A 20,869-nucleotide genomic window follows, 5' to 3' on the forward strand; every position below is an offset into this window, starting at 1 on the left:
GTCAATTTGGTCGATTCCAGTGATAGTGCAGTTTACGGAGCAATGTGGTCAACTTTCAACTATAGTGGTACTGATTTCACCCGCTCGGTTAGTGTTTACCTACTTGGTGACTAATTATCGCTTCTACTCGCGTTGAGGCCTACATTTTATTACCTTCTTCGACTCGGTAGGCCATTCCCAATAACGATATTACTGCTTTTGTGAGGGGGTTACATACATGGATAGCCAGACAAGCGGCATGAAACTGATCATTATTAGCAACGTTATTACGCAAAAATGAGCAAATTAAAGTGAGAATATATATGCGTTCGCCATTGTATGAATTTTCCAGTCCAGAATATAGGCGACCTCTTATTAAATGGCGTTTCTTTTTTCATTTGTGATTCCAGCAATCCGTGGCAACAAACTAATGTTATGGCGGCATTCTTAATGGCAGCAGCAAAGAACAACATGCCATTACCTTTTGCCCATACGGCTACTGCGGGTCTATTATCTCCCATGTAGAAGAGCTTCAATACTTCGCAATAATTTCGCCCATCACATGAAATGGCAGAATCACACGGATCGCTTTTACTTGAAGACACTTGGCAAGCTTGCTGGGTTTTTTTTTTTTTTTTCGGAAGTTTGTCTTTCAGCATTAAACGTCTCCAGCGTGCAAGTAATACAGAGTGTTCTTTTTAGTGGCACCAAATTATTAAAGATTTTGAAAGATTACGAAATTGTAACGCTTGATCTAAATTGCTCGATGAGCCAGCCATTACTTTTACGAAAAATCAAATTGCCTCTTTGAACAAATAATATATTTACGCAAATTCACATTATAAATAATAACTTTGCGGCATATATTTAAATCTACGAATTGCAACTAGTTAGTGTGAAAGGTACATCGACTGTGAACGAATTCAAAGGGTGGCACCGATACTGAGACATTCGCCGTAGACATACGGTAAAAATACACTGTTGTTCCATGTATTTTTATGAAAACGCTGTTTTATGCAGTTAGGTACAAAATGATCTAGTACGTCAGTGAATGTCGTCGGGCATTGCCATTTATCTTCAGAAAACTCGGCTATAATGAGGATTTGTTCCAAGTGATAATGGCTTACGAACTCACTGGCTACAATTCGTCAATTGAAATATGTGGCACAAAGTAATTAAAAAAGAATATCCGTGTAATAACGGTAATTATTGAAATAAGCATTTCGATTTCTCGTAGAAGTGGTGGCCGTTTCATTGAGTTATTTAGCTCAAGAGTTAAAATGGTGCTGTGGGCCACGGGCAATCCTTAAAAATTTGGTGCAGCTAAAAAAAAGCGCCTCCGCATGCAGGCATAGTTTGCAATGTCCAACTAAATCTAAATTAGATCTATGCGCGGCCCATAGATCCGCAGGTGACAGGCAAGTTGGCGGCTTGGGTGTAGCCGAACTTTAGAGGTGATGGTGCCTCGTTGAGTGCAATATTGCAACAATTCTACACACAAAGGAATGTATGCTGAGCACCTTCACGGCACTAATGAGACCATATTTCGTAGTACATCTCTGCTCTCGCCAACCAGCTCGAATACGTAGGAGTACGTAGCTGCAAATCACCCGCAGAATTACAACACGTGCGGGTTTTTTGCTTCAGTAAGTAACAAATTTAAAATGAATTATTTCAGTGTCTTAGAACCCCAACCGAAGCTACGGTCTGGTGATGCGTGAAGGTCGGTAAAGGTGAAGATTTTATTCTGTTGAAATATGTATAGTGTATTACCGAACATTTCTTTTGAGTCCTTGGCATTCCTGCTATTCATGGGCTCACGCAAAGTTTATGCATGTAAACAACTGGAGCACACTCTTGTAGATGTCTAGACTGGCATAAACATAAATATTGAAGGAGCACGAAACAAAGGAAACAATTGGATCAAGAATTTTATGTGGACGTATAGATGCATACTGAAATTCCAAAGTACTGAGAAGGTACAACGCATACAACAGCCTGTAATGACATTTAAATAAAGGTGATAATTAATATTGCAGCAGCCTAGCTGATGCGAACAGCCCGAGCTGTCTTGCAATCATAGCACGGTTCACTCACAAACGCGACGCGCGTCTGCTTCATTACAATGGACCCCGATGTGAAAGGGAGCCTGGCGACTTACGGAACAGACAAGATGAGCGGGTCATAGTATGTCTTCTGCCGGCTAACGTGCACTGTCTCTAGACCAAGACAGCGAATGCCCGGTGGTGGTATGCCCGGCCTATGCCTTTACTGCGAAGTCAAGCAAACAGATGCTGATCCTGCTGGTCACTGTTGACAATACTGTCGCATAGTAGTGACCGTGAAGAAGGCAGCAAAACTCTGGTTCACGAAACTAGCGTTTAATTGGGTGAGCCTGTGCTCTCAAAAGGAGGCTACACTCAAATAACAGCGATAGCGAAGAACACAGAGGGCGATCGTCGAAAATCTGAACTGCCGGTCAAGCGCGTCGGCATTTATACACGAGCCATTGAACCTTCCGAAGTAATCGCTGGGGCCCGCGTGTCTTCTGGAAAGTTCTACACCAGTCTTGTCGCGCATACATGGAATCAGATTACACGAGGTTTGGCGACAACAGACATCGGATAGAACAATCGATAATAATGCAGAAACTTCGGATACATGCAGGTGCGTCCCGCGCTGATCGATAACATTCCTTAGACGGTGAACAGAGCTCAACCGGATAAGATAAACAACTCCACGCGTCAATCCACCCCCCCCCCTAAAATAATCGTCCGGATGCTACAAACATAACAGGATAGCGAAACACAAAAGGACATTTATCAAGGAAACAAAGTACAAAGAAACACAATCCAAAAAAGAAAGTACAAAGATCAGCTACGTAAATTCCCAAAGTTCATTAGCGCTGGTAGAACGCTTCAAGCCACACAACCTAGACTATTTCAGCACCGCTGTGATGGCGAAGTGCCGTCTGGCAGGACCTTATAGTCGAGTGCGCCAATGCGTCGGATGATATTGTAAGATCCAAAATAGCCGCGTAAAAGCTTCTCGCTAAGTCCTCGTCGGCGTATTAGGGTCTAAACCCAAACACGGTAGCCGGGGTGGTGCTCCACGTAGCGTCGTCGAAGGTTGTAGGGTCGGCTGTCGGTCCTCTCCTCGTTCTTCATCCGCAGGCGGGATAGCTGTCGGGCTTCTTGGGCGCGCTTGAGATAGATGGCGACTTCAATATTCTTTTCGTCAGAGACGTGCGGCACCATGGCATTGAGAGTCGTTGTCGGATTCATGCCGTAAGCCAGATTGAACGGCGTGATCTGTGTTGTTTATTGCACCGCCGTGTTTAAGAAAATTAGGTATGGCAGGATAGCATCCCTGGTCTTGTGTTCGACCTCGACGTACATTGCTAGCATATCGGCGAGGGTCTTAGTCAGTCGCTCCGTAAGGCCATTCGTCTGCGGGTGGTAGGCAGTTCTCCTCCTCTGACTTGTCTGATTGTATTGCAGAATGGCTTGGGTGAGCTCCACTGTAAAGGCCGTTCCTCTATAGGTGGTGAGGACTTCTGGGGCGCCATGTTGCAACAGGATGTTCTCGACAAAGGATATAACCCCTCCGGCTGCGCTGCATTTCGGCAGAGCTTTCGTTTCAGCGAAGCGGGTGAGGTAGTCCATAGCCATGACGATCCGCTTATTTCCATATGTTCCAATAAATCCAACAACAAATCCTTCCCGACCGGCTAAAATGGTCAATCGGCTCCATCGGCTGTAGTAATCCTGCTGGCCTTCTCCGTCGGGGTCTTCCATCGCTGACACTCTCGGCATGTCTTGACGTTACGGGTGACGTCGGCGGTAGGGCGCAGCCTGTAATACCTTTCCTGTGTCCTCGATAGCGTCCGGGAGAATCCGACATGTCCAGCAGTGCGATCGTCATGGAGGGCGTGTAGTACTTCTGGACGCAGCGCTGAGGGAAAAAGCAGGTAGTTGCTACAAACTGGGGCGAAGTTCTTCTTTACGAATAGGTTGTTCTGAAGCAAGAACGAAGACAATCCTCGCTCAAATGCCCTAGGGACAACGTCGGTGTTTCCTTCCAAATACTAGACGAGGATTTTCAGCTCCGTGTCTTGCCGTTCCGGTTCAGAGAAGTGTTCCGCACTTATTATTCCAAGGAAGGCGTTGTCGTCTTGTGCCGGCGGGTTAATGGGGGCGCGTGATAGGCAATTGGCATCAGAGTGCTTTCGTCCGGACTTGTAGGTTACAGTGATGTCATATTCTCGGAGTCTTAGGCTTAGGCTACGTTGACCTGTGGCTGGTACGTGGCGTCGTCAGGTGGTCTTTCGTCAGCGTATTCTTTGCTTTCAGACCGTCGGGATGGCGGCGTCCCCTTGATATGCCGTCGAAACAGGATTTTCGGCCTCTTTGTCGGCGGCTCAAGATCTTCGTCAGTTCGACGAACAGCAACCCCACCTCCATCGATTGCTGCTTTTAGTTTTGCGGATAGGGGCTCGCAGGGTGTCCCAGGGCTGGGCCATTGTATGGTCGGCGTTGCCGCGACAGGTAGCGGCCTGGTGATGGCCAACGGGACGGTCGTCGAGGACTCCACTCAGTGGCGTTGAGGTAGTGGACAATGTGACATGGGCGCTCCCCAAGCTGTGGACCCGGCGTGTTTACGGCCAACCCACTCAGTGCCATGTCGCGGTATGGGCATCGGCGGTACACATGGCCGGCTTCTGCGCAATGATGGCAGAGCGGGAGGTGGCCGGGGGCTCGCCAAATGACCGTCTTCCAGGCGTAGCTGCGCTGTGCGACAGGTAGGCATGCTGGCAGCGGCGGCGGTGGTCGAGGGAATTGCGAGGTTACTGGGCCCTGGCGTAGGCGCGGAGGGAAACTTCGAGGGCAGGCGACGGCGGCGTAGGTCATCGCTTCCGGCACTGGAAGTGGCGATTCGGATTGCACTTCTTAAATGCCGAGTGACCGTCGAAGTTCGTCGTTGACCATGTCAGTGACTGGGGTTACGACTTAGGAAACGGCTGGCGCGGTTCTTCGCGCACAATGGCCCTGATGGCATCTTGAAGGCCACTGGAGCCCAGTAATGGGTTCCGCACTGCGGTGTGAGCACTTGTCGGTTATATTGCGTAGTACGGATATTCAGAGTTTCCTCAATCGTCGTTGCCTCTGTCAACGACTCAACTGCGGTCTTCGGTGGACTGCGGATTAGTCCGGCGAAAAGTTCTCGCTTTACACATTGCATCATGAAGCGGACTTTTTTCTCCTTGGGCATTGTCCAAAGACGGGTCATCTGCGTGAAGATGGCGATGGGCTCATTGGGTAGTTTCCCTGTGGTTTAGATCAGAACTTCGGCCCTTTCTTTTCAGCTCGAGATGGTTCTCACGAAGTTGTTGCGGATGAGGTCCCACGTTGTCAGGGCGGACTCTCGGTTCTCTAACCAAGTCCTCGCCGCATTTCCAAGGAGAAGTACTCATGGCGTAGCTTAACCTCAAAGTTCCAGTTGTTGAAGGTTGAGATCCTTTCGAAGGTTTCGAGCCAGGTTTCCGGATCCTCCGATGAAGCTCCACGGAAGGAAGGGGCTCCCTGGGTTGTTGAAGCACGATGGGAGACGCTGGGGCTTTCATTGTGGTTGCTGAGCTGGCCACGGTCTTCCTGGTTGTATCAGGCAGAAGTCCGTGCTCCGGGGGCAGTAAGTTCTAAATTATTCGTGTCGCGCATACATGAAATCAGATTACACAAGGTTCGGCGACAACAGACATCAGATCTATAGCATTCCAGAAACTTCTGATTCATGCAGGGACAGCCCGAGCTGAGCTATAAAATTTCTTACATGGTGAAAAGCGCTCACCCGAAAAAGACAAACAAGTCCACGTGTGAAAACCTTAGGCCTCATCTGCCAGTAGCGTGGTAGTTGATAAAAAGCGCCAGTTTGAGCGTTACAAATTAAATGATAGGCTTTTACGTGCCAAAACCACGATCTCTTTATGAGGCACGCGGTAGTGGGGGACTCCGCAAATATGGACCATCTGAGGCCTTTTAACGTGCACCATAATCTAAGTACGCATGTGTTTTCGCATGTTACCCCCATTGAAATGCGACTGTCATGGACCGGCAGCTTGATCATTCTGCGACATTCCGGGCGACTGCGGCGACCTTAATGAAGCTCCAGGGCCGGCTGAGAACGGAGAAGGAACTTCCGCCAGTGCGGCAGATAGGCCGAATTCGTTAAGGTGCATGGTGATTGAAAAGCAGCGCTCAAAAAGACGACTACACAGAAGTATCATAAGCCAACAAACACTGACACCAAGGACAACATAGGGGAAATTACTTGTGTATAATAAATGAAAGTAAAGAAACCATAAATTAATGGAAATTAAAGTGGATGAAAAAACAACGTGCCGCCTGTGGGAACCGAACCCACAACCTTCGCATTTCGCGTGCGATGCTCTACCAATTCAGCTACCGCGTCGCTGTTTCCCCATCCAATTTCTTGGGTATTTATGTGTCCTAGTAGAACCCTGGGAGTGTCAGCCAGCGCCACCACTCACATTCCTTGGCGGCGGACGTGGAACGTCCTTTTTGCCGCAGGCGTCACGATAACGTGATCTTTTTGGGTGAAGGCAACTGGTCAATCAACCCACACATGCTACCTGAAGGCATCAATGTTGCCGGATTCGATACCCTCGTTATGTAATAAACGAGAAGAGAGGGGGTTAACCGAGGGTCGCGATTTTCATTAGTCATATCATAAGCCAACAAACACTGACACCAAGAACAACATAAGGGAAATTACTTGTGCTTAATAAATGAAAATAAAGAAACCATAAATTAATGGAAATTAAAGTGGATAAAGAAACAACTTGCCGCAGGTGGGAACCGAACCCACAACCTTCGCATTTCGCATGTGTGGGTTTATTGACCAGTTGCCTTCACCCAAGGAGATCACGTTCTCGTGACGCCTGCGGCAAAAAGGACGTTCCACGGTCGCCGCCAAGGAATGTGAGTGGTGGCGCTGGCTAACACTCCCAGGGTTCTACTAGTACACATAAATACCCAAGAAAGTGGATGGGGAAACAACGCCGCTGTACCTCAATTGCTAGAGCATCGCACGCGAAGTGCGAAGTTTGTGGGTTCGGTTCCCACCTGCGGCAAGTTCTCTTTTCATCCACTTTAATTTCCATTAATTTATCGTTTCTTTATTTTCATTTATTAAGCAGAAGTAATTTTCCATATGTTGTCCTTGGTGTCAGTGTGTGTTGGCTTATGATATGACTAAAAAAAATCGGGACCCTCGGTTAACACCCTCTCTTCTCGTTGACTACACAGGAGAGGTCGACGTGACATGCACTGACTTCAATACAACATTTATTCAGAAACACGCAGGTCATATATACTTTTCTTATCCCCGCTATCTCACACATAAGGTATCAACCGACAAAAAAACAATAGAAAAAAGTGTAACGCTATCAATGCACATCATACTATAATACTGTAATACCATGTTGTAACATCTTAATAATATCATACCGTAATACACAGTAATAATTTTCCCAATTAGTTTCCAGAGTGCGAATATTCCCAGTCGAGTGCCTTATTTAGCACCCTATAACCAGCCCCACTGAACACCTCATTCTTCAAAACAACCTGCAGCTTATTTGGATTGGCGCAATTTTGTTAGTGGCTCTAAATCCATTTAAATGCCAATGTAACGTCCCAAACACTCACTCTCATAATTCCCTTATCACATAAATATTGACCAGATTTTGCCAGCTACTTCATACAAGTACTTAGGCATTAATCTCTTACCAAGCCTTTCCTGGATCATTCACATTACTACCATATGTACTAATGGTTCAATATCACTGGGGTACTTACGCCGAAACCTACATATTTCACTCTCCAACGTCCGCAAGCTAGCTTATGAGACGTTTGTTCGCTGGCAGCTCGAATTTCCCTCTCCGATTTGGTCACACTATCATAGCAACCTTATCAGCTCATTAGAATCAGTTCAAAATAGGGCCACCAGGTGGAGCTCAGGCTGTTATCCCAACAAATTAAGCATCCCACAAATAAATCTTCATATATGACTTCTGCCCTTAAGCACTCGTCGTGATTCTGCACTCCTCTCATTTTTCACACATTCATCTCAGCTTCCCGCGCATCTAGGGGAACACTCATGCATTCAATTGGTCGGCGCTTCGTCGTGCAATCCGAATATGGGATTATATTCCTGAGTCCATAGTCTCCGAAACAAATCCTGATAAATTCCAGTAATTCATAAGTTAATATTCCACTGCGTAACTTGAACAAAATGATTGATGTGTTTTCTTTTGTTTTCCAGTTTTAAGCGTTCTGTACGCTCTCTTGCTTTTATTTATGATTTCGCTATTATGTTTACTATTCTTGTATTTTTTATATTAGGATGATGGAATGTTTAATTTTGTGCAACGGTATTTTGTTCACTGAATCAACTGTATCTGGTGTCTCTATGATGTACACTACCGTAACCTATTATTTTGTGCGGTGCTCTAATGTATGTATAAAATATTGTGTATACCTTATTATTCTATTTATTATGTATGCACATTATGTTTTGTTATGTACCGATTATATACACTCATTAAGTTCTTACTATGACGCCCCTTACCCAATACCACATACGAAGACTGCAGGGAAATTTGAAATAAATAAAAAAAATATTCTTTTTGAGTTATACATCGTAAGCAATGCGGATCATGCCTCATGCCTATCATGGAAGCGACGACAGTTATTTTTCTTTTCGCCGTAGAGGTGAGTTAAGGAGCTGACGGAAGCTTTTTATTTTAATAGGCAGAGCGCCACGTGCGTGAGCCAACCTTCGCTGCACCTTTTAGATTATGAAATGGCGTACCTTAATACTAGATTTAAGTGTCGTGGCAGATGCCTGGTTGGATGTCGCAGTAGTCATTCCTTTTAGGGATTGTTAATTTATATGTGCACCTGCACTACTCAACTTATGCTTCACAGTGATAGCTTTGCACAGTTTCGTTTTTGTTTTTTGTGTTTTCAATGTATGATGTGTGACATCTCTGGAATAAGAAAAGTATATATTACCTATGTGCTTCTGAGTGACTGTTTGTATTGAAGTCAGGGCACGTCACAGCTACCTTTTATTTGTCATCGTGTTTTTCGAACGTTGCCTTAGAATCACCATGCAGCCCCCTCCACCACGTGGGACGTAGCAGTTAGGTGGACCTTTGATACCACTCGAGAAAGACCGTGGATGCAACAGGCATAGTTGAGGCTGCTGACGCTTTCATGTGTGCACAGAGGCACATCAATGAAGACGCACACGTGCGATGTTTTTATTTATTTTATTTATTTGTACATACTGCAGCCCAACCGGGACGTTGCAGGAGTGGGTGTGAAAGGCAGAGCAATGAAAATAATAAATAATAGAGGCAATACAAACAATACAAACCAATGCAAACCAAAACTATTCAGTGGCCGCGAGGAATAAGTCTAAAGGAAGAGAACGAGTAAGACCAGGCAAATAACTCCAGTACTCGATTACACAGGGAAATATATTTAAAAGTGTCACTACGGGCTAAATAAGGTGCGATGTTTAGGTGATGGTGACTTCTAGTTTTAGATGGTTTTACAGGAGTTAGATAGTTATCTGAAGATATACGACAAGAAGAGTTAATAATGCAATGCAAAAACTTCAGTGATTCCGTGCGTCGGCGATCTGAGAGCGGTTGTAAGCCTAGGGATGAAAGCGCTGTATACGGTGAAAAATCCCTATCGTACCTACGGCTTATGAAGCGGATCGCTTTCTTTTGGATGGCCTCAATCTGATTAATGTCGCACTGTTTGTGCGGAGTCCAGACGGGAGAACCAGATTCTAGTATAGGCTGGATTAGTGATTTATACATCAGTGGGACTGTGGTCAATGTGCGGCGCAGATAGCCTAACTTTTTCACTGCTTTTGAGGTTATTATCAACCAAGACATACTGGGTGTGAAAACAAGACCAAGCTATTTATATTCACTAACGCTCTGGATTGGAGTATTATTACCTTGTAAGTAAAAGCGGATGTTATTTGTCATTATTATTTGTCAGGTAGCGCACCAAGAGCTAAAATTAGAAAATTATTTTTGAAGCTGTAAATTGTCATGAAATTAGGAAATTTTGTGATATAAAACGAGGTCATCAGCACACAAACGTATATTTGAGGTTATGTGATGAGGCAAATCATTTATAAAAATCAATAAAAGCAATGGACCCAGCACGGAACCTTGTGGCACTCCTGGGGGCGCCTCTGTCACTCTGGAATTAGCTCTGTTAAAGGACACAAATTGAGATCAATCGGAAAGAAAACTAGAAATCCAGCTGAGAAGGCGGGGATTATTGAGGATGGCGTCAAGTATATACATCAAGTTCTAATGAATCACTGTATCAAATGCCTTTGAAAAGTCAATGAAGATTGCGTCAATTTGGTTGCCCGTGTCGAGTTTAATACAAATGTCATGTGTAAATTCACTTAGTTGTGTTAATGTGCTGAACCTTCGTCTGAAGCCATGCTGGACATTAGTTAGTAACTTATGTGACTCAAGAAATTCCCTAATGTGTTTGTAAATAATATTGTTTCAAAGAGTTGCGAAGAAATGGTTTTATTTACAGGCGATGGATGATGATCGTAGCGTGATCGTAGCGCAGCCCGGCCTCTCAAACTCTTCGTTCTCTTCGTCTTCTCTTCTCTCTTCTTGTCCGCGCCTTTCGTATCCGTGACAATTCCCCGAAAGCAGACGAAGCCCGTGGGGCGAGTCAGGATGGACAAGCAGGGTAGAAAGGCTTCAGGCGAGCAATATGAGTCATCTCAGTTCTGCTTGATCGCCGACCATTGCACAGGAGGCGAGCTATGACGTAAGTGAGTTCGCTCAGGCGATCCGCGACTACAAATGGTCCTGAATATTGTGACAAGAACTTTTGGCACAATCCACGCTTGCGTTGCGGTGTCCAAAGAAGAACCAAGTCACCTTTTTCCAACGACACTTGTACGTGATGGTCGTCGTATCGCTCTTTCGACCGACTTTGCGAGGCCAGAGTACGAAGACGAGCTATTCGACGGGCTTCTTCGGCGAGACACAAAGTCTTCGATATAGAATCGTCCCTGTGCAGTACGAAGGGTACGAAAGTGTCCAGAGGGCTTCGCGGTAACCTTGCATACAGGAGATAAAATGGGCTATAGTTCGTGGTTTCGTGCTTCGCCATGTTGTATGCGTAAGTGATGAAGGGCAGCACGTCGTCCCAGTTCTTATGATTGGAGGAGACATACATGGCAAGCATGTTGGTCAGCGTTCTGTTTGTCCTTTCAACGAAGCCATTGGTCTGTGGATGATACGGCGTGGAATGACGGAACTGTGAAGTGCACAAACGAAGTAACTCTTCAATGGCATCAGCAGTGAACTGGTGACCACGGTCGCTGATGATGACACGTGGTGGGCCATGACGAAGGACCACGGAACGCAGCAGGAAGACCGCCACGCAAGCAGCAGTAGAAGACGGTATCGCTACAGTTTCTGCATACCGTGTAAGATGGTCTACGCAGACAATTATCCAACGGTTCTTGTTGTTAGATAACGGGAATGGACCCAAAAGGTCAATGCCTACTTGCTCGAACGGCGCACTGGGCGGTGTCAATGGCCGAAGGGAACCCGGGGCTGCGGTGGTCGGTCGCTTGTGACGTTGGCACGTTTCGCAACTAGCGACATAACGCTTGGTTGTTTCGTACATCTTGGGCCAGTAAAAGCGCTGCTGGGTGCGGTGCAGCGTTCGTACGAAGCCGAAATGGCCGGATGTCACATCGTCATGCATGGCGCGTAGAACGGCGGAGCGGAGACTCTCGGGGACAACAAGCAGGAAACGCGCTCCATGCCCGGAGTAATTAGTTTTGTAGATCAATTTATCACGGACAGTAAAGTGACCGCTCCCTTTAGAAGTACGGGCGGCGACAAAAAGCGGATCGAGGGTAACATCATTCCGTTGTTCTTGCTGAAAGTCTGCCGCGTCAGGGAACGTAAAAGTAACAGCAGCGAGACAGTCGTCAAAATTCTCAGCATCGCAGTCGGTAGTCGCAAGAGGAATCCGAGAGAGGCAGTCTGCGTCAGCGTGACGACGGCCACTCGTGTACGATACCACAAAGTCGTATTCCTGGAGGCGCAGCGCCCAATGCGGGAGGCGACCGGAGGGGTCACGCAAACCGACCAGCCAGCATAATGAATGGTGGTCGGTGATAATCTTGAATGGTCTACCGTAAAGATAACACCGAAACTTTTGTATGGCGAAAACGGCTGCCAGGCATTCCTGTTCCGTAACCGTATAATTGCGTTAAGATTTGCTCAGGCAACGGCTGGCATATGCGACAACATGTTCTGCGCCACTGTGACGTTGTACAAGCACCGCTCCTATCCCGATTCCACTAGCGTCAGTGTGAACTTCAGTCGGGCAAGATGGATCGAAGTGACGCAAGAGGGGTGCTGACGTTAGTATCAACTTCAGTTGAGAGAATGATGCGTCACACTCTGGTGTCCAATTGAAGGATGCATTTTGTCGCAAAATACTTGTCAACGGGTAAATGATGTCGGCAAACCGGGGAACAAAACGACGAAATACGAACATATGCCAATGAATGAGCGGAGTTCTCGTGCTGTCTGCGGTGACTTGAAGGAGCTCACCGCTTCAATCTTACGAGGATCGGGTCTGACGCCATCCTTCTCGATTAAGTGTCCCAGGACCAGTGTTTGACGTTCGCCGAACCGACACTTTTTTGAGTTTAGAACCAGTCCAGCTTTCTCAATGCAGTCGAGAATCAGGCTGAGGCGTTCATTATGTTCTTCAAACGTGCGGCCAAAGATTACAACATCATCGAGGTAACACATGATAGATAGATAGATAGATAGATAGATAGATAGATAGATAGATAGATAGATAGATAGATAGATAGATAGATAGATAGATAGATAGATAGATAGATAGATAGATAGATAGATAGATAGATAGATAGATAGATAGATAGATAGATAGATAGATAGATAGATAGATAAACTTTATTAAAGGAATAATCAGAAAAACCGCTAATGGTCGGGGCCCTTAGTCCAGGGCTCCGCTGGCTCTTGCCATCTTCTCAGCTCTCTTTATCAGCTTGAGCTGGTCGTCGAGGGCCGAGCTGGACAGCAGTGCCTCCCATTGCTCCCTCGTTGTGTTTGTGTCTTGGTGTTCTATGTTGTGTAGTGTGCACTCCCACGTAATGTGGTATAGGGTTGGTGTGGCCCAACACCACGGGCATTCGTCCCTGTAGGCTGTGGGGTGTATCCGATGTAATATGTGTAGGTTTCTGTAAGTGCCTGTCTGGAGCCTACGCCAGGCAGCGGCATCTTCTGTCTTTAGGTTTCGATGCGGTGGTGGATATCGCAAGCGACGCCCTCTGTGGTAGTTCACGATGGCTGAATACTCGAGGTCGACAGGGTCCAGGTCTTCTGCAGCCGGCGTGATGAGTGCTCGGTTATGTACGAATCCTCGACCTGCTCTGTCGGCTTGCAGGTTGCCCGTGATGCCAGTGTGACCCGGTATCCAGATGATGGTTTGGGTGGTGAAGTCCTCAGAGTCCTCCTTGAGTATTCCGGCTAGGACTTGTGCAGCAGGTCTTCCAATTCTACCCTGTAGGAAGTTGCGGCAGGCCTGCTGGGTATCCGTGAGGATCGTCAGTGGTTGGTTTGCGTGTAGGCCCTCGCGGATGGCTAACGCGATGGCCAACTCTTCGGCTTCCGTAATCGTGCAGGGGCGGGTCGATGCCGCGGAGGTAACGTGGCCTCGGTGGTCGCATGCCACTGCAACTGCACCCTTGTTGTTCGTCCCATACATGGCGGCGTCCGTAAAACGGGCCGTTGTACTGAACCTGAACACTTTCTCCATGTACTGGGCCCTTGCTCTCCTCCTGCCGGAGTGTAGGTTAGGGTCCATGTTGCCTGGTATCGGGGCAACGTGAAACGTGTCCTGGACGTGACGAGGTATCAAGCAGGTTTCTTGGGTTCGTGTTGGTATTGCTGGGAACCCCAAGGTTTGTAGGACCTGCCGGCCCGTGCGAGTCCGCGCAAGTCTCTGTTGCGAGACGTAATGGGCTTCTGTCCGCTTAGGGTGTTGTGCAACCCTAGCGCCAATAATATTTCAGTTCATGTACTCATCGGCAGGCGGAGAGCGGTCTTCAAAGCCATCCTCAAAAGTGTGTCGGCCTGCTTTGTCTCGGACTGTGTGAGGTGGTAGTAAGGCAGGCTGTATGTGATTCTGCTCACCACCAGGCTACTGACCAGTCGGAGGGTGTCCCTTTCCTTCATGCCTCTGTTCTTGGATGTTACACGGGAGATCACGCGTGATATCGCCTTGACACTGGTTTTAAGGAGTGTAAGGGTGTGTGTGGCCCGCTGGTTGGACTGCAGCCACATGCCCAGCACCCTCAGCAATGGCTTCTCTGGTATGAGGCCCCCGTTGAGGCGTACCTCGAGTCTTCTTGTTGGGTCTGTGGGGACTGTGTGGTTACCCCGGCCTCGCCAGACTCGTAGGAGCTCAGATTTCTCGGGGGAGCATTGTAGACCCCGTTGGCGGACGTAATCTTGGATGAGATTTGCTGCAGTTTGCAGCCGTCCTTCTTTTTCAACGAGGGACCCTGTTGTGGTCCAGAGCGTTATATCGTCTGCGTAGATTGCGTGCCGAAGACCTGCTACGTCCTGCAGTTTGCTTGCGAGACCGATCATGGCGACGTTGAACAGCGTGGGAGAGATGACAGCACCTTGTGGTGTGCCCTTGTTGGGAGGGTGGTACACTGGAGTCTGGATCTCTCCCATCTTCAGCTCCGCCGTGCGGTGGCTCAGGAAGCTCTGAACATACTTGTACGTTCGCTCGCCGCAGTTGGTGTTGGCCAGCCCTTCTAGGATTCCTTGGTGGCTGACGTTGTCGAAAGCCCCTTTGATGTCGATTGCTAGGATGACGTGTTCGCCGCTGCGGGAAACGTTACTGAGGACTTCTTCCTTGATTTGAAGTAGCACATCTTGTGTTGACAGGCCTGCGCGGAAACCGAACACGGTGTCCGGCAGGTGTTTGTTATCTTCCAAGTGTCTCTGTAGTCTCGTGTTTATAATTTTTTCGTACACCTTGCCGAGGCAGGACGTGAGCGATATGGGTCTGAGGTTTTCAACTGCCAATTTCTTTCCCGGTTTAGGGATCATCATTATTCGTGCGTGTTTCCATATCGCCGGTACCGGTAACATGCACAGGTAACACATGCATATCTCCCATTTTAGACCACGTAATACTGTGTCCATGAATCTTTCAAAGGTGGCAGGAGCATTGCAAAGGCCAAAAGACATAACATTAAATTCGAACAGGCCATCTGGAGTCACGAAAGCGGTATTTTCCCTGTCGGCAGGGTCCATAGGTATTTGCCAATACCCCGATCGCAAATCAAGTGTTGAAAAGTAAGAAGCAGCGTGTAAGCAATCAATGACGTCATCGATTCGCGGTACTGGATATACATCCTTCTTCGTCACTGTGTTTAGATGTCTGTAGTCCACGCAGAATCTCCAGGAGCCATCTTTTTTTCGCACCAGGATTACTGGGGCTGCCCATGGACTAGACGACTCTTGAACGACACCTTTGTTCATCATCTCCTTGACTTGCTCTGCAATAACTTTGCGCTCGGACGATGACACTCGGTAGGGCTTCCGGCGGATGGGGTGTGCTGAGCCGGTATCTATTCTGTGACGAGCGCGGTACGACGGTAAATGAAGGGGTGCATCTCCATGTGGTAAGTCGAATGCAGCCTCATGTCTGGCAAGGGCCTGTACCAGCGCTTGCCGTTCCGATGTACCGGGAGCCTTGCTGATCATGCCGAGCATTAGCTCTTCAGAATGACGATTATCGCAAGGAGAGCAAGCTGTAGAAACGTCCGTAGTTAGTGCCGCTATTGAGCTACATACGGCTGTATCGAAGAGAGCGATTTTCATACCGCGAGGAAGGACAACCGGCGTGGCGGAACAGTTCAGCGCCCACAATGTGGCGACTCCTTTCGTCATGCACACGACATAGCTGGGCACAAGTATATCTTTTTTAGCACAGTTTATGCGAAAAGGCCTAACTACAAGGTCAACACAATCAGCATCAGCAGTAGTTGTAGAAACACGAACGGGTGTCAGGCACCACGATGGCGCAATCACTTCATCAAGAACACTGAGAGTGTCTGTGTGCCTGTCTTCATCACCCGAGCTTTGTTCGGACTGTGCTGAGATAAATAACCTGTTCAATGATATTTCGCCACAACCACAGTCCAAGGAAGCGCCGCACTGTTCAAGAAAATCTATACCAAGAATAACATCGTGCGAACAACGAAAAAGAACAAGGAATTCCGACACAAACACTTTCCCAGCACACAAAACACTTACAGCACAAACACCAAGGGGATGAAGCCACTCGCCGCCTACTCCACGAAAGGTAATACCGTCGTTCCAAGAAAACATAACTTTGTGGCCTAGACGGTTTCTGAAAGCGAGGCTCATCACAGACACAGTCGCCCCAGTATCAACTAACGCTATGGTCGGTATTCCGCCAATCGAGACATTCACTTTGTTTTTGAACATCACAACAGACAGAGGTATTTCTTGCAAAGACCGTCCGGCGACCACACCTCCATTGGCCGCGGATGCTAGTTTCCCGGCGGCGGTGACGAAGAACGGCGCCGAGGGGACGGAGAGCGACGGGGACGATTACTTGGTGGCGTCAAACTCCGCTAAGAAGCTGGCGAATCGCTGCGTCTGGTGGCGTGTGAGAAGTGGTCCATTGGAAGCAAATCGGTCGTCCGCAAGTCATATGAAGTACGGGTTCTGGGTGGCGAGAACATCGGTGGTGTCCTTCGTGATTGACGGCCTTGGCGACAATACCGAGCTATATGGCCTGTGGAACCGCAGTTGTAGCACACGGGAGGGTCGCGGTTCACAGCATCTTCCTCGAAACCGATGCTAGGCTGCTGCGGGCGGCGAGAAAGTTCGTTGTCATGTGGATAACGTGTCTCTGCTGCTCGCTGAAATCCATTATATAGTTCATAAATCACGTCGTGGTAGTAGGGTCGGTGCTGTTCTTGTCGCGGCCTGACAGAGGTCCCAGGGCCTCGGGGGTAAAAACGCGGCTGCTCTCGTTGTGGCCGAGCGTCGTAAGTAGGGCCTCTGTCGTAGAGACGTGGCTGCTGTCGGGGCGCTAGTTCATAATCCTCAGTGCCCCCCACCGCAGGATACAGGGAGAAGGATGCCATGTTTGGCTCGGAATCTGGTGGTAGGCGGAAGCTATGAGTGCCTGGATGTGTCACTTGCGCGTGCAGGCTCAGCTCTTCCCGAACTATTTGTCGGATCGTTGATGCTAGATCGAGGGGCTGGTTGCTGTCCACGCTTGCAACTGTCGTCACATTGGCTAGCCTGCCAAACTTCGGCGTGATGCGCCTCGTCTTCAGTTGCTCGAAAGTGCGACAGTGCCGAATGATGTCAGCGACGGAAGCCAGGTTGTCTTTTGCGATGAGGAAATTATAAACGTCTTCGGCAATTCCTTTCAGGATGTGCCCGACTTTGTCTTCCTCAGACATTACAGAGTCCACCACCCTACACAGTTTTATTACCTCCTCAATGTAGGTCGTGCAGGTTTCGCCTGGCACTTGCGCACGTTGCAGTAGCGTCTGTTCTGCCCTTTTCTTTTTCTTCGCGGAGTCGCCGAATCGCTCTTTGATTTCGGAAACAAATCTTCCCCATGTTGTAAACGTTTCTTCGTGATTGCCGAACCACAACAACGCAGTATCCGTTAGAAAGAACACGACGTTCGAAAGCTGAGAAGCGCTGTTTCACTTGTTGGCGGCACTCACCCGGTGATAATGGATGAGCCATTACTCGACGTCTTCGTCCGATCTTCCGGCGAAGGGACGCGCATCTCTCAGTTGTAGAACTGAACTTGTCGGCGCAGCTGTTGGAATGGGCCGTTGTTCGTCTGCGTCGTGGGACATATTCAACTCCGGTAGATTCGGTGGGAGGCCAGCAAGGCGACGGCTCCGTCGAAGAACTTCTGCTTCAGCCTCCGTCTTCGGGTGTCGATTACCCAGCACCTCCACCACAACTGTTACGAAGAGTTGCGAAGAAATGGTTTCATTTACAGGCGATGGATGATAATCGTAGCGTGATCGTAGCGCAGCCCGGCCTCTCAAACTCTTCGTTCTCTTCGTCTTCTCTTCTCTCTTCTTGTCCGCGCTTTCGTATCCGTTACAATATGCTCTAAGATTTTACACGAATGAGATATTATAGAAAGTGGTCTATAATTAGATAAAACGTGTTTGTCCCCGGTCTTGAATAAAGGAAGAACATGAGCCATTTTCTAGGATGAGGGTAATGTAGAGGATGCCAGGCACTTGCGAAATATGACAGTGAGGTAGCGACAGGTCCATAATGAGTACCGTAGCAAAAACAAGTTCGGAATGCCATCTGGCCCAGCAGACTTCTTAATATTGAATTTCAATACTAAGTTCAACACACCTTCTTCAGTAATGTTAATGTCATTAATGTGTACGTCACTACGAGCAATGGTGTCTGGTTGGATGGTTGATAATGTGAGAACGATGAATAATTCCTAATAATATTCACGGTATATTAAAATATTTTCCATTATAATAATATAAATCCACTTCCAGACTACACGAGGTGCAATTCAATTGTTTTATTTGATATGAGGAAGCACATAATAAAAGACCACAGTACAGCATTTGATGCTTGTAATTCCCTGAATAGCTGGAGGGCAGATCCTTTGAGAACCTAGTAAATTACATCAAAATGAAAATACAGTCACAACTAGCGCACATTGCCAATTACAACATGAAAAGCTAGAACCGCACCTCGCGGTTGCAAGAAGTAGAGCGTTCACTCCAAAAGTTCTTCACATCCTTAAGAATGTATCTTGTGCCAAAACAATAATTGTCATCCGTCTTGATTGCGCTTCCTTTTTTGGAAACTCTGCGGTGACTACTTTTCTGTATAGAATGTTATTTAATTCTGAAAATGCACCGGCCATTCCTGACCTAAAGAAGACATCTAATGACCAGACAGGCAACCTCTGATGAATAGCTTAGTCCCAAACGGTGTAAACATTTAATGTGTAGCATTCTGCGGCTAGATGTCCAGGAATTCGTCTGTGCAACGAAAAACAAGTGGTGCCATCTGTTACCAACAAAGTGCATTTCAGCTGTTTTGGTTCGTTTTTCGAAACGAACAGTGACTTGTCGTTAGGGTTTCAATTAGCAACGCCATATACCAATATGGAAACGCCAACTGTTCTAGGCAGTTGTCCGCAACACTTCACATATGATAAGCATAAAAAATTGAGGCAGAAACTAGGGGATTGTCACATAGTGTGAAGCATTAGCTTGGAATTTGCATATTAATATGTCCAGTGTATACACGTATTACGTGCAGAATCTTTCATTTATGAAGCTCGAGATTCCTTAAAATGAGTTTACTGGGGAGATCATCATAGCGTACGAGGTATTCTTTGGAGTAGCTTTTCTCAATACCGTGGCGAGATCAAATCAAGGCCGCGGCGGCCGCGTTTCGACTGGGAAGAAACACAATAAGGTCCATGTACTGTGGATTGGGTGCACGTTAAAGAAATCCAGGGGGTCAAAATATGCCGGAGCCCCTCGCTACGGCGTGCCTCATAATCATATCTTGGTTTTGGCACGTAAACCACAGAATATCATTTTAAGTAATACAGCGAAAGCTGTATATGACTAAACTTCTGTAGTTTTTTTCGGCGTCCGGCAACAGAAAAAATCCTGTGGGCCCATCCCGGTAATATTGCTGAAAGGGTCCAAGCTCAAAAGCTCAATTGCACCTACCCCGGTTGGCTTGGGAACCTGTAACCCGCCCTTGAACTATTCTTGTCACACATGGGACTCATAGTGGTCCCAGGAACACGGGTAAGAACAGATATTTTTCTGAGGCATTTTACGTTTTTGTAAAGGGCAAGAATAAATGCAGGGTTTGCAAAACCAAGAATGCTGGCTGACTTGTGTAAGTCGTCAAGATATATGGTATTATTATTATTCGTGTGTAATTGTAATATATCCTTCCATTTCGGGAAACAGTCAGGCAAAAACTGGCACATAGAACACATTGAGCGCATGCTGGGGTTGAGCAAAGCAAAGCACTTTAATAGCCACAATTGGTGTATGAATGCGCCAGTGGCAATTCATACACGTCCTGTAAGAGGCGGTGATGCACACAAAAAAAGCCGCTCTCAAGTGGTTCCGCATTGTGAGTGTGACTTGGGGAGGTTTTCTCAGCAAAGACAGGCGTCACAGCTGGTTGGTGTGCAATTGACTTTGTTGCAAGGGAGCATAGGTGGAACAAATGAAACAGTCTATGGAATGGCAGCGGAAGGTGAAAACAGTTAATGCTCTGATACGAATAAGTAACTAGAAAGAATACTACTCACTATGTGACGATTCTCAAGTAGGGAGGTTTCGGCCCGAATTTGTTTTAGACTTTAGTTCTAGTCGATGGAGCTAACTGCAATCCAAGCACACAGAGTCGTTTGAAGGCATACAAACTTGGTGAGAAAGGCCAAATAACAAATTGCTTTGTCTAAATAGAGACAGTGCATTCATATACTGCATAATGCCACATATGCTGCTCTGCACCTAGTAAATGTTTTGCATAAGTGACCTCCTCCATGTATTTGCCAAAAATGTAGGTCCCTGTGCAACAACTGCGGTCATCCTGCAGCGGAATTATTCAGACGAGGCATGTGCAACAGTGTTGCGCCCCGTTACCTGCAAA

The 20,869-nt window shown here is 47.2% G+C and overlaps 1 protein-coding gene across 1 annotated transcript in view; it reads left to right on the forward strand.

The window, feature by feature from the left end:
* Positions 1-20,869, forward strand: part of LOC126518733 (uncharacterized) — a 109,551-nt gene that overhangs the window by 13,394 nt on the left and 75,288 nt on the right. The window lies entirely within an intron of this gene.

This window comes from Dermacentor andersoni, chromosome 1 (assembly GCF_023375885.2).
Source record: "Dermacentor andersoni chromosome 1, qqDerAnde1_hic_scaffold, whole genome shotgun sequence".
Classification (NCBI taxonomy): Eukaryota; Metazoa; Arthropoda; class Arachnida; order Ixodida; family Ixodidae; genus Dermacentor; species Dermacentor andersoni.